This window comes from Balaenoptera acutorostrata, chromosome 2 (assembly GCF_949987535.1).
Source record: "Balaenoptera acutorostrata chromosome 2, mBalAcu1.1, whole genome shotgun sequence".
NCBI lineage: Eukaryota > Metazoa > Chordata > Mammalia > Artiodactyla > Balaenopteridae > Balaenoptera > Balaenoptera acutorostrata.
Genome location: NC_080065.1, coordinates 52,846,594 through 52,856,538, shown reverse-complemented (window position 1 = coordinate 52,856,538; position 9,945 = coordinate 52,846,594). Strand labels below are relative to the sequence as shown.

The 9,945-nt window shown below is 39.2% G+C and overlaps 1 non-coding gene across 1 annotated transcript; it reads left to right on the top strand.

Moving 5' to 3' along the window:
* The first annotated feature begins 340 nt into the window (after window positions 1–340).
* Window positions 341–450, top strand: LOC114236938 (U6 spliceosomal RNA). The gene has a single exon (XR_003622782.2). It is a non-coding gene; the product is annotated as a U6 spliceosomal RNA (small nuclear RNA).
* Window positions 451–9,945: the final 9,495 nt, after the last annotated feature.

The following is a 9,945-nucleotide window of genomic DNA, read 5'->3' as shown; positions in this document are numbered from 1 at the left end:
GGAACCTGTGCTCCGCAACGAGAGAGGCCGCGATAGAGAGAGGCCCGCGCACCATGATGAAGAGTGGCCCCCACTTGCCACAATTAGAGAAAGCCCTCACACAGAAACGAAGACCCAGCACAGCCATAAATAAATAAATAAATATTAAAAAAAAAAAAAAGAAATTCACGTTCTTAAAAAAAAAAAAAAAGAATATGGAAGTCATTAGGCAGGTAGAATGTTAGATGATGTTATTAACTTTGTTACCACACCATATGAATCAGACATAAGTACAAGGTCAAGTCTGACTCAGGCAACAGAGATTTCACAAAGATTTTATGAGTTTTAAAATTATAATTATGTGTTCGCTTCAGCAGCACATATACTAAAAAAATTGGAACAATACAGAGAAGATTAGCCTGGTCCCTGCACAAAGATGACTAGCAAATTCATGAAGCGTTCCATATTTTGCCTGCACAGAGGATTGGTGCTGACCAGCACTCACCAGCCCGAGAGGCTTCTCTGCTCACCTATCGGGGTGGGCAGGGGCTGGGAGCAGAGGCTCCGGCTTCGGAGGTCGGATCCCAGGGAGAAGGCTGGGGTTGACTGCGTGAACACAGCCTGAAGGGTGCTAGTGCACCACAGCTAGCCGGGAGGGAGTCCGCGAAAAAGTCTGGACCTGCCTAAGAGGCAAGAGACCATTGTTTCCTGGTGCGCGAGAAGAGGTGATTCAGAGCACTGCCTAAACGAGCTCCAGAGATGGGTGCGAGCCACGGCTATCAGCAGGGACAGCAGAGACTGGCAGGAAACAGTAAGGCTGCTGCTGCAACTACCAAGAAGCCTGTGTGAAAGCACAGGTCACTCTCCGCACCTCCCTCCAGGGAGCCTATGCAGTCCACCACTGCCAGGGTCCTGTGATCCAGGGACAACTTCTCTGGGAGAACGCACGGTGCCTCAGGCTGCTGCAACGTCATGCTGGCCTCTGCCGCCGCAGGCTCGCCCTGCATCCGTACCCCTCCCTTCCCCCAGCCTGAGTGAGCCCGAGCCCCCGAATCAGCTGCTCCTTTAACCCCGTTCTGTCTGAGCGAAGAACAGATGCCCTTAGGCGACCTACACGCAGAGGCAGGTCCAAATCCAAAGCTGAACCCCAGGAGCTGTGCAAAGAAGAGAAAGGGAAGTCTCTCCCAACAGCCTCAGGAGCAGCGGATTAAATCTCCACAATCAACTTGATGTACCCTGCATCTGTGGAATACCTGAAGAGACAATGAATCATCCCAAAATTGAGGTGGTGGACTTTGGGAGCAACTGTAGACTTGGGGTTTGCTTTCTGCATCTAACTTGTTTCTGGTTTTATGTTTATCTGAGTTTAGTATTTAGAGTTTATTATCATTGGTAGATTTGTTTATTGATTTGGTTGCTCTCTTCCTTTTTTTTGTTATAGGTAAATATATATATTTTTTTCCTTCTTCTCTTTTTCTGAGTGTGTATGTGTATACTTCTTTGTGAGATTTTGTCTATATAGCTTTGCTTTTACCACTTCTCCTAGGGTTCTGTCTGGGTTTTTTTGTGTTTTTTTTTTTTTTTTTCAGTATAGTTTTTAGCACTTGTTATCATTGGTGGCTTGTTTTTTGATTTGGATGCTCTCTTCTTTCTTTCCTTCTTTCTTTTTTTTTTTTTTTACTTTTTAATTTTTAAGAACTTTAAAAAAAGTTTTATTTTAATAACTTCTCTCTCTCTCTCTCTCTCTCTCTCTCTCTCTCTCTGTCTCTCTCTCTCTGTCTCTCTTTCTTTTTTCAACATTTTCTTCTAAGCCATGTGGCTGACAGGGTCTTGGAGCTCCAGCCACATGGTGTCCAGCCTGTGCCACTGAAGGGGAAAGCCGAGTTCACGACACTGGTCCGCCAGACACCTCCTGGCTCCATGTAATAACAAATGGCGAAAGCTCTCCCAGATAACACCATCTCAACGCTAAGATCCAGCTCCACTCAAAAACCAGCAAGCTACTGGGGCTTCCCTGGTGGCGCAGTGGTTGAGAGTCTGCCTGCTGATGCAGGGGACACGGGTTCGAGCCCTGGTCTGGGAAGATCCCACATGCCGCGGAGCGGCTGGGCCCGTGGGCCACAATTGCTGAGCCTGCGCGTCTGGAGCCTGTGCCCCGCGACGGGAGGGGCCGCGATAGAGAGGGGCCCGCGCACCGCGATGAAGAGCGGTCCCCGCACCGCGATGAAGAGTGGCCCCCGCTTGCCGCAACTGGAGAAAGCCCTCGCACGAACCGAAGACCCAACACAGCCAAAAAAATAAAATAAATAAATAAATAAATAAGAAAATCCTTTAAAAAAAAAAAAAAAAAAAACCAGCAAGCTACAATGCTGGACAGCCTATGCCAAACAACTAGCAAGACAGGAACACAACTCCACCCATTAGCAGAGAGGCTGCCAAAAATCATAATAAGTTCACAGACACCCTAACACACACCACCGGATGCATTCCTGCTCACCAGAAAGACAAGACCCAGCCTCATCCACCAGAACACAGGCAATAGTCCCCTCCACCAGGAAGTCTACACAACCCACTGAACCAACCTTAGCCACTGGGAGCATACACCAAAAACAACGGGAACTATGGACCAGCAGCATGCAAAATGGAGACCCCAAACACAGTACACTAAGCAAAATGAGAAGAAAGAGAAACACACAGCAGATGAAGGAGCAAGGTAAAAACCCATCAGACCAAACAAATGAAGAGGAAACAGGCAGTCTACCTGAAAACGAATTCAGAGTAATGATAGTAAAGATGATCCAAAATCTTGGAAATAGGATGGAAAAAAAACAAGAAACGTTGAAAAAGGACCTAGAAGAACTAAAGAGAAAACAAACAATGATGAACAAAACAATAAATGAAATTAAAAATTCTCTAGAAGGAATCAATAGCAGAATAACTGAGGCAGAAGAACGGATAAGTGACCTGCAAGATAAAATACTGGAAATAACTATCACAAGGCAGAATAAAGAAAAAAGAATGAAAAGAATTGAGGATAGTCTTAGAGACCACTGGGACAACATAAAATGCACCAACATTCGAATTACAGGGGTCCCAGAAGAAGAAGAGGCAAAGAAAGGGACTGAGAATATATTTGAAGAGATTACAGTTGAAAATTTCCCTAATATGGGAAAGGGATAGTCAATCAAGTCCAGGAAGCGCAGAGAGTCCCATACAGGATAAATCCAAGAAGAAACATGCAAAGACACATATTAATCAAACTATCAAAAATGAAATACAAAGAAAAAATATTAAAAGCAGCAAGGGAAAAACAACAAATAACATACAAGAGAATCCCCATAAGGTTAACAGCTGATCTTTCAGCAGAAACTCTGCAAGCCAGAGGGAGTGGCAAGATATATTTAAAGTGATGAAAGGGAAAAACCTACAACCAAGACTACTCTACCCAGCAAGGACCTCATTCAGATTCGATGGAGAAATTAAAACCTTTACAAACAAGCAAAAGCTAAGAGAATTCAGCACCACCAAACCAGCTTTACAACAAATGCTAAATGAACTTCTCTAGGCAGGAAACACAAGAGAGGGAAAAGAACGACAATAACAAACCCAAAACAATTAAGAAAATGGGAATAGGAACATACATATTGATAATTACCTTAAATGTAAATGGATTAAATGCTCCAGCCAAAGGACATAGACTGGCTGAAGGGATACAAAAACAAGACCTGTATATATGCTGTCTACAAGAGACCCACTTCAGACCTAGGGACACATACAGACTGAAAGTGAGGGGATGGAAAAAGACATTCCATGCAAGTGGAAATCAAAAGAAAGCTGGAGTAGCAATTCTTATATCAGACCAAATAGACTTTAAAATAAAGACTATTACAAGAGACAAAGAAGGACACTACATAATGATCAAGGGATCAATCCAGAAAAAGATATAACAATTGTAAATATTTATGCACCCAACATAGGAGCATCTCAATACATAAGGCAAATGCTAACATCTATAAAAGGGGAAATCGACAGTAACACAATCATAGTAGGGGACTTTAACACCCCACTTTCACCAATGGAAAGATCATCCAAAATGAAAATAAATAAACACAAGCTTTAAATGATACATTAAACAAGATGTACTTAATTGATATTTATAGGACATACCATCCAAAAATGGCAGATTACATTTTCTTCTCAAGTGCTCATGGAACATTCTCAAGGATAGATCATATCTTGGGTCACAAATCAAGCCTTGGTAAATTTAAGAAAATTCAAATCGTATCAGGTATCTTTTCCGACCACAACACTATGAGACTAGATATCAATCACAGGAAAAAATCTGTAAAAAATACAAACACATGGAGGCTAAACAATACACTACTAGATAACCAAGAGATCACTGAAGAAATCAAAGAGGAAATAAAAAAATACCTAGAAACACCACTGTAAAGCAATTATACACCAATAAAGATGTTACAAAAAAAAATACCTAGAAACAAATGACAATGAAAACACGATGACCCAAAACCTATGGGATGCAGCAAAAGCAGTTCTAAGAGGGAAGTTTATAGCAATACAATCCTACCTCAAGAAACAAGAAACATCTCAAATAAACAACCTAAACTTACACCTAAAGCAATTAGAGAAAGAAGAACAAAAAACCCCAAAGTTAGCAGAAGGAAAGAAATCATAAAGATCACATCAGAAATAAATGAAAAAGAAATGAAGGAAACAATAGCAAACATCAATAAAACTAAAAGCTGGGTCTTTGAGAAGATAAACAAAATTGATACCATTAGCCAGACACATCAAGAAAAAGAGGGAGAAGACTCAAATCAACAGAATTAGAAATGAAAAAGGAGAAGTAACACCTGACACTGCAGAAATACAAAGGATCATGAGAGATTACTACAAGCAACTCTATGCCAATAAAATGGACAACCTGGAAGAAATGGACAAATTCTTAGAAAAGCACAACCTTCCAAGACTGAACCAGGAAGAAATAGAAAATATGAACAGACCAATCACAAGCACTGAAATTGAGACTGTGATTAAAAAACTTCCAACAAACAAAATCCCAGGACCAGAGGGCTTCACAGGCGAATTCTATCAAACATTTAGAGAAGAGCTAAAACCCATCCTTCTCAAACTCTTCCAAAATATAGCAGAGGGAGAAACACTCCAAACTCATTCTACAAGGCTGCCATCACCCTGATACCAAAACCAGACAAAGATGTCACAAAGAAAGAAAACTACAGGCCAATATCACTGATGAACATAGATGCAAAAATCCTCAACAAAATACTAGCAAACAGAATCCAACAGCATATTAAAAGGATCATATACCATGATCAAGTGGGGTTTATCCCAGGAATGCAAGGATTCTTCAATATATGCAAATCAATCAGTGTGATAAACCATATTAACACACTGAAGGAGAAAAACCATATGATCATCTCAATAGATGCAGAAGAAGCTTTCAACAAAATTCAACACCCATTTATGATAAAAACCCTCCAGAAAGTAGGCATAGAGGGAACTTATCCCAACATAATAAAGGTCATATATGACAAACCCACAGCTAACATCATTCTCAATGGTGAAAAACTGAAACCATTTCCTCTAAGATCAGGAATAAGACAAGGTTGATTAGCCACAGTAATCAAAGAAGAAAAAGATATAAAAGGAATCCAAATCAGAAAAAAGAAGTAAAACTGTCACTGCTTGCAGATGACATGATACTATACATAGAGAATCCTAAAGATGCTACCAGAAAAGTACTAATCAATGAATTTGGTAAAGTAGCAGGATACAAAACTAATGCACAGAAATCTCTTGCATTCCTATGCACTAACAATGAAAAATCTGAAGGAGAAATTAAGGAAACACTCCCATTTACCATTGCAACAAAAAGAATAAAATAGCTAGGAATAAACCTACCTACAGAGACAAAAGACCTGTATGCAGAAAACTGTAAGACACTGATGAAAGAAATGAAGGATGATACAAATGGATGGAGAGATATACCATGTTCTTGGATTGAAATAATCAACGTTTTAAAAATGACTATACTACCCAAAGCAATCTACATAGTCAGTGCAATCCCTATCAAACTACCAATGGCATTTTTCACAGAACTAGAACAAAAAATTTCACAATTTGTATGGAACACAAAAGACCCCGAATAGCCAAAGCAATCTTGAGAAAGAAAAACGGGGCTGGAGGAATCAGGCTCCCTGACTTCAGACTATACCACAAAGCTACAGTAATCAAGACAGTATGGTACTGGCACAAAAACAGAAATACAGATCAATGGAACAGGATAGAAAGCCCAGAGATAAACCCACGCACATATGGTCACCTTATCTTTGATAAAGGAGGCAAGAATATACAATGGAGAAAAGACAGCCTCTTTAATAAGTGGTGCTGGGAAAACTGAACAGCTACATGTAAGAGAATGAAATTAGAACACTCCCTAACACCATACACAAAAATAAACTCAAAATGGATTAAAGACCTAAATGTAAGGCCAGACACTATCAAACTCTTAGAGGAAAACATAGGCACAACACTCTATGACATAAATCACAGCAAGATCCTTTTTGACCCAACTCCTAGAGAAATGGAAATAAAAACAAAAATAAACAAATGGGACCTAATGACTTAAAAGCTTTTGCACAGCAAAGAAAACCATAAACAAGATGAAAACACAACCCTCAGAATGGGAGAAAATATTTACAAATGAAGCAACTGACAAAGGGTTAATCTCCAAAATTTATAAGCAGCTCATGCAGTTCAATATCAAAAAAAAGAAAAACAAACAACCCAATCCAAAAATGGGCAGAAGACCTAAATAGACATGTCTCCACAGAAGATATACAGATTGCCAACAAACACATGAAAGGATGCTCAACATCATTAATCATTAGAGAAATGTAAATCAAAACTACAATGAGGTATCACCTTACACTGGTCAGAATGGCCATCATCAAAAAATCTACAAACAATAAATGCTGGAGAGGGTGTGGAGGAAAGGGAACCCTCTTGCACTGTTGGTGGGAATGTAAATTGATACAGCCACTCTGGAGAACAGTATGGAGTTCCTTAAAAAACTGAAAATAGAACTACCATATGACCCAGCCATCCCACTACTGGGCATATACCCTGAGAAAACCATAATTCACAAAGAGTCATATACCACAATGTTCATTGCAGCTCTATTTACAATAGCCAGGACATGGAAGCAACCTAAGTGTCCATCAACAGATGAATGGATAAAGAAGATGTGGCACATATATATAATGGAATATTACTCAGTCATAAAAAGAAAGGAAATTGAGTTATTTGTAGTGAGGTGGACGGACATGGAGTCCGTCATACAGAGTGAGGTAAGTCAGAAAGAGAAAAACAAATACCGTGTGCTAACACATATATATGGAATCTAAAAACAAAACAAAACAAAAAAAAATGGTTCTGAAGAACCTAGGGGCAGGACAGGAATAAAGATGCAGATATAGAAAATGGACTTGAGGACACGGGGAGGGGAAAGGGTAAGCTGGGACGAAGTGAGAGAGTGGCACGGACATATATACACTACCAAATGTAAAATAGATAGCTCATGGGAAGCAGCAGCACAGCACAGGGAGATCAAAGCTGGGTGCTTTGTGACCACCTAGAGGGGTGGGATAGGGAGGGTGGGAGGGATACACAAGAGGGAAGAGATATGGGGATGTATGTATATGTGTAGCTCATTCATTTTGTTATACAGCAGAAACTAACACACCATTGTAAAAGCAATTATACTCAAATAAAGATGTTAAAAAAAAAAACAATGGCAAACAAAGTGGCTGCCAAGATCATTGGTACAGAGTTATAATTAATCTAAGAATATTACACATAAACTTCCAAAATGCATTCTGAAGTCAACCCATAAGACTTCAGTAAGATAACTGGTGAAATGTTAATCTCTCTCTCTCTCCTCTCTTTCTGTCTGTCTCTCTCTCTCTCACACACACACACACACACACACACACACGCACACACACACACAATTACCTCTCCAGCCTATGTGTGCATTATGTTTTGTGGTGGTTGTTATTCACCTCACTGACGCAGGCTGAATCCACCGGAAGTGGCTGCGCTCCTGAAAACGGTGCTACTGCTCTGATTGATTTGCTGGGGAAAGGAAACTAGAAATGAGACAGATGAAAACTCTTAAGAATATTAGCTTCACGCTTTCAACACTGTAACTATAAAGTAATTATAAGGTAGAAAGAAAAAAAATCAGGTCACCTGCTAAAAGTAAACTATTATAAATAATCAAAAATCCTCCCGCACAGGATCCAAATCTCAAAGCAAGAGATTTCTATCATAAACATTTGGCAGCTTCCATTGTTTGGTTACCCTCACTGAGAAAAATAACAGATACTTGCATTAGGAAAAGAAAAACCAACACAAGCCTCAAATCCTTTGTCTCTTGAATATCATTTTACAATTACAGCAGCTTGCTTCTGAAGATTTCAGAACACTGTGCAAACAATTGTGAGCTCCCTATTACAAGGCTGTCAGGGGAAAGGGGTTTTGAGAAAATAAAGCCTGTGCAAGGTGACCCAGCAAGCCACGGGTGGAAAGAGAATGAAACTCTTAAAGCTGTGTCTATCCTTCTGTTTCAACTTTCTCACTTAGGGAAAATATGTATCTTGTTTCCATATTCCTTTCAAACACATACCCCCAAGAATTTAAAACATGAAATGAAAAGTCTCCTGTCTCCAGCTAAAAATCCAAGGACACACAAATATACCAGCATAACCTAAGGGCAGTGGCCTGATCACAGCTGTGCCCACAGCCCCACCACGATGCCTGCGAGATAATACATACTCAGTAAATACTTTTAAAACCAATTAATCCAATGAAATATCCACAAAATAGGCTATTCTTCTCATATACAAATATATTATCAAACTGTCCCAAATCCATAAATCACACACTTGTTTATTTCAGATGGGAAGTTTTAAGGTTTCCTTCCCCTAAGAATGTTGAAAGCTTTTCCCCCCCGATCTAAAATTAGTATGTCACAACAGAATAGCTACTTAGTTACGTTCACAAGTCTCTGTTAACACTACAGAGCGTGGGTCCTCAGCTCTAAGAAGTGCTGAGATATTATTTCATGTCAACATCTCTCAAAGACTCTGAAAAGAAACTATGGTCACTGTAATTGACACAAAAATTTTGGTATTTAACATATAAATAAACAAGTCAGAAATGTGGTCCCCAAATTTGTTTAGATACCAGAAATAACCTTTTAAAAATAAACAGTTCAAATATCACCAGAGTGCACTCAGAAGAAGAGAAAAAAGGCAGAACAAAGGGGAAGTAAAAGAAACTGACTAAATACCAAATCACTATGTTGTGTACCAGGAACTAGTGTAGTGTTGTAGGTCAATTATATTTCAAAAACAAACAAAGTCATAGAAAAAGAGATCATATTTGTGGTTACCAGAGAGAGTGGGGGAAGAGGGAATTGGAGGAAGGTAGTCAAAATGTACAAACTTCCAGTTATAAGATAAATAAGTACTAGTGATGTAATGTACAACATGAGAAATATAATTAACACTGCTATGTGTTATATATGAAAGTTGCGAAGAGTAAATCCTAAGAGTTCTCATCAAAAGGAAAAAAATATTTTTTCATTTAATTTTATATCTATAGGAGATGATGAACGTTCACTAAACTTATTGTGATAATCATTCCATGATGTATGTAAATCAAATTATCATGCTGTACACCTTAAACTTATACAGTTCTGAATGTCAATTATATCTCAATAATACAGGAAGGAAAAGAACTGACTGAATCTTACATAAACCAAAAGAGCACTTCCACCCCAACCCAAAGAGACTGGAGAATTAATTTTTGATTAAACTAAATTTTGATCTTTGCTTCTTTGCAGGATTTGTTTTTTTT